This window comes from Schistocerca piceifrons, unplaced genomic scaffold (genome assembly GCF_021461385.2).
Source record: "Schistocerca piceifrons isolate TAMUIC-IGC-003096 unplaced genomic scaffold, iqSchPice1.1 HiC_scaffold_954, whole genome shotgun sequence".
Lineage (NCBI taxonomy): Eukaryota > Metazoa > Arthropoda > Insecta > Orthoptera > Acrididae > Schistocerca > Schistocerca piceifrons.
This window is the reverse complement of record NW_025729228.1, coordinates 1,520,001-1,525,000: the sequence shown is the minus strand read 5'-3', so window position 1 is coordinate 1,525,000 and position 5,000 is coordinate 1,520,001. Positions and strand designations below refer to the sequence as shown.

Below are 5,000 nucleotides of genomic sequence, written 5' to 3'. Positions count from 1 at the left end.
CTTGCCTGCTTTAAGCACTCTAATTTGTTCAAAGTAAACGTGCCGGCCCACCGAGGACACTCAATAAAGAGCACCCTGGTAGGATTTCAACGGGGTCCGCCTCGGGACGCACGAGCACGCACGGGGCGGTCGCACGCCTTCGGCTCGCCCCACCGGCAGACGTCCCACGTACATGCCAGTTAAACACCGACGGGCGGTGAACCAACAGCGTGGGACACAAATCCAACTACGAGCTTTTTAACCGCAACAACTTTAATATACGCTATTGGAGCTGGAATTACCGCGGCTGCTGGCACCAGACTTGCCCTCCAATAGATACTCGTTAAAGGATTTAAAGTGTACTCATTCCGATTACGGGGCCTCGGATGAGTCCCGTATCGTTATTTTTCGTCACTACCTCCCCGTGCCGGGAGTGGGTATTTTGCGCGCCTGCTGCCTTCCTTGGATGTGGTAGCCGTTTCTCAGGCTCCCTCTCCGGAATCGAACCCTGATTCCCCGTTACCCGTTACAACCATGGTAGGCCGCAGAACCTACCATCGACAGTTGATAAAGGCAGACATTTGAAAGATGCGTCGCCGGTACGAGGGACCGTGCGATCAGCCCAAAGTTATTCAGAGTCACCAAGGCAAACGGACCGGACGAGCCGACCGATTGGTTTTGATCTAATAAAAGCGTCCTTCCATCTCTGGTCGGGACTCTGTTTGCATGTAGTAGCTCTAGAATTACCACAGTTATCCAAGTAACGTGGGTACGATCTAAGGAACCTATAACTGATTTAATGAGCCATTCGCGGTTTCACCTTAATGCGGCTTGTACTGAGACATGCATGGCCTTAATCTTTGAGACAAGCATATGACTACTGGCAGGATCAACCAGGGAGCTGCGTCAACTAGAGCTGAGCAGCCGGCCGCCCGGGAGTGTGTCCCGGGGGCCCGCGCGAACACGCAAGCGTCCGCTCAATCATTCTGCAAACAGGAGGAGGCTGAGCTCCCCTGCACAATACACCTCGAAACCCTCTCAGGTCCCGGCGGCGCGCAGCGCCGTCCCAAGTACTTGGTCGGGTTCGAGAGAGGCGCAATCGCCCGAGTTAGGCGAGTAGACGCTTTCGGTGCGACCACCCGTGCTCCCAACTGAGCTTGCCGCTGCCGACAGAGGCCCGGGAGCGTGCTGTCGTGGCATTGCCGGCGGGAGACAACACGCGCCACCTACGGTGACCGGCAGCTCCAACGCCAGCGCCACAGAAGGACAAAAGCCCCACTTGGGTGCCGAAGCGAACTCTCCAGCACAGCGCACGCGCCAACACATCCGCACAGCTGCGATACAAACCACCAGCGAGAACCGCTGGGGCGACCGAGCAGCAGACGGCGTCGCGGCGCCGAGCGCCGGGCGGCAGCGCATCCTCAACGCACACAGTCCTCAATCGGACCAGCACACTGAAGATGTCCACCGCGCTTCGCACCGGGCCCGCGAGGACCTACTTTGGCCGCACGGCGCCGCGCGCAGGGTGCGCCGGCGCGCAGCTGCGACGCCTGCCGCGTCCGTCGGCCGGCGCGCCTGCCACTGGCCGCCCCCACCAGCCGGCTGTAGCGCGTGCGCCCACGCACCGCGCGGCCAGCACGCCGGGAGGCGCCCCCTCACCGGCCGGGGACGGGTCCCACCCAGCCACCGCCGCGTATCGCTTCACACCCAGATGCCGTTCAGTTTCGTCGGCATGGTGGGTATCGCTGGAACAACCGGTTAGTACCTCAACCTATCGTCGCCATCACCGATTCACCCCTAGCGAGAACAACCGCACCACAACAGGTTACCATTTGTTCATTTGCGTAACTTCACAGAAAACGCAGGCGTCCATCGCCATTTGCAACTTCCACGATTATTGCATGCCTGTGTCAGGTGTCACGCCACACTACGTCTGCCCACATACACGCAACAAAATGTGCACGCCTAGACAATACGTGGAAGGTGGCCCCCGTACGTATGCGATGTCCATTGCTCGAACGACTGTCAACCGGCCTCTGTAGCATGTCGCAGATATGGAACGCGGTGCACCATGCCATCACGGTTGTGTGAGGAGAGACGACTAGGTCCGAATACATCAACAGACAGCTCATGCTGATCGCCATCCACGGCGTCCCGTTCCTCCCACACGTCTCTATGGCGTACCACACTGCAATCCAGCTCTCATAGGGAGACGGACACGTAGCTGCGTGCACAATATTTGCACTGTATGGTCCGCCGTTTTTGGGCGCAGTCGTTGTACGGTCCACACATGTGCCACGATGTATCATTCAGTACATAAGGACGAATGTGCAGTACAGATTGTGGTTTACGCGTACGACATTAGCGGACAGTTGACACAGGCCGCACCACACGTAGCCTGAGTACGTCGCATGCGGAGGGCATTGAACATGCAAAGTTCTCACCAACCAGCTTGCGAAGGCAGGGGGCAAGGTGGGGACGTGGGGAGGGGCGGCATGTACGTCCTGCTGCCATCCACATTACAGTGTACAGCAGGAGCATGTGGAAAGTGAGCAAGACTTGCAAGGTGTTTAACATGAAGCGATACACAGGGGAGCGGGGAGTGCGAGTAGCGAACTATATTGCGAGGGTTGCGGGTGGGCAACACTACACTAATTGAACGAGTCGTATAACAATTACAGAGCAGGTTTAGGCGACAACGTGGGTTACGTTAGGCGACAACGTGGGTTAGGTTAAGGCACGACGTGGGTTAGGTTAAGGCACGACATGGGTTAGGTTAAGGCACGACATGGGTTAGGTTAAGGCACGACATGGGTTAGTTAAGGCACGACATGGGTTAGGTTAAGGCACGACATGGGTTAGGTTAAGGCACAACATGGGTAGGTTAAGGCACAACATGGGTTAGGTTAAGGCACAACATGGGTTAGGTTAAGGCACAACATGGGTTAGGTTAAGGCACAACATGGGTTAGGTTAAGGCACAACATGGGTTAGGTTAAGGCACAACATGGGTTAGGTTAAGGCACAACATGGGTTAGGTTAAGGCACAACATGGGTTAGGAATAAGGCACAACATGGGTTAGGTTAAGGCACAACATGGGTTAGGTTAAGGCACAACATAGGTTAGGTTAAGGCACAACATAGGTTAGGTTAAGGCACAACATAGGTTAGGTTAAGGCACAACATGGGTTAGGTTAAGGCACAACATGGGTTAGGTTAAGGCACAACATGGGTTAGGTTAAGGCACAACATGGGTTAGGTTAAGGCACAACATGGGTTAGGTTAAGGCACAACATGGGTTAGGTTAAGGCACAACATGGGTTAGGTTAAGGCACAACATGGGTTAGGTTAAGGCACAACATGGGTTAGGTTAAGGCACAACATGGGTTAGGTTAAGGCACAACATAGGTTAGGTTAAGGCACAACATAGGTTAGGTTAAGGCACAACATAGGTTAGGTTAAGGCACAACATAGGTTAGGTTAAGGCACAACATAGGTTAGGTTAAGGCACAACATAGGTTAGGTTAAGGCACAACATAGGTTAGGTTAAGGCACAACATAGGTTAGGTTAAGGCACAACATAGGTTAGGTTAAGGCACAACATAGGTTAGGTTAAGGCACAACATAGGTTAGGTTAAGGTACAACATAGGTTAGGTTAAGGTACAACATAGGTTAGGTTAAGGTACAACATAGGTTAGGTTAAGGTACAACATAGGTTAGGTTAAGGTACAACATAGGTTAGGTTAAGGTACAACATAGGTTAGGTTAGGTTAGGTTACACGTTGTTGTAAGGAAAGGTGTAGGGGGGGGCGGGGGCGGCAGGTTCGTTGATAGTGATTATAGTAAGTGAATGCTTGTGACATGATCAGATTTGTCACGTCAGGATGCACCTTTGGCTTATTAGAGGCGGCGCTCCAATTCTATGCTTGTGTCAGACCTGTGTCTTTGACTCATGTCATTGTTTGTGCGCTGTGACAGGAGGTACTATTGTGATGTTGGGTGCACCGTTGTATAGGACATGTGTGGGTGTTGGTGCCTGATCTGCGCAATGGTGGATGTCGAAAGGGTGGGATATTGTATTTTCCGCATGGACCTCCTGGTCTGGTTGTGATAGTGTGGATTGTGTAATGTGGCGGAGAGGATGCACTGGATGTTGTTCCATGCTGGTGCTTACATATTGTATGTGCGCCCGTTAGAAGCAGAGAGTGGTGCGTGATCAGAGTGGCTGGCTGACGTGTGGTTCCCATTGTGGGCAGACTCTTTCAGCATGTATACGGACAGTTGTATATATATTCTGTAGTTTGATGGCTCTGCATTGATTACTAATCAGCGCCGTGTGTACGGGTAATCTGGTTCCAGTCCAAAATGTTCCATCTGTGTACATTAGTGACAAAGACTCCCCTCATGCAGTGGGGCTCGGTCTGTTATAACTCTTCCGCGTAATATATTTGCCCCACGTTTTTGCGACTGCGAGTGCGAGTGCAACGCGCATGGGGACCGACATGCTGATGGCTCGGTATCGGACGCCGTACAGTGAGCAACGCGATCGCGTCTCTCGCTCGTAAGTGGTACAGGTCGCGGCTCATGTATAGGGACAGCGGGAATGTCGCATATTGGCAATAACTCTTCATGAAACGCACGTTATAGGGGTGGATTGCACTTTACGAGTGCGGGAAACGTCCGCCGTTCATCCGCTGGAGGTGCGCGTTTGGCGGTTGGGGTGGTGCACGAACGGGTGCGGGTGGAGTCATTGCCGGTCCACGGCTTCGTGCGGCAGAGCCACTGGAGATTGGGTGCTATGGTCGACAGAGGCTGCAGGCTTTGTGGGTGGCGTCGAAAGGCGGGCACTGTGGCGCCATCGCTGTCTTAATCGGCTTGGCGTCGCATAGATGGCGGTATCGTCGTTGGAGGAGGTCATGTTGCGGGAGACTTACAGATGGCGGTATGTTTTGTGGTGCGGACGTAGTGTTGTCAGATGCGCATAGATGGCGGTATTGCATGTGGTGTCGCCCTATTTTCAT

The 5,000-nt window shown here is 53.6% G+C and overlaps 1 non-coding gene across 1 annotated transcript in view; it reads right to left on the bottom strand.

Annotated features, from left to right (window-relative positions):
- Positions 1-879, bottom strand: part of LOC124773617 — a 1,911-nt gene extending 1,032 nt beyond the window's left edge. The window contains exon 1 of the ribosomal RNA XR_007014858.1: positions 1-879. This exon is cut by the window's left edge and continues 1,032 nt beyond it. This is a non-coding gene — a ribosomal RNA (small subunit ribosomal RNA).
- Between the last annotated feature and the right edge of the window lie 4,121 nt (positions 880-5,000).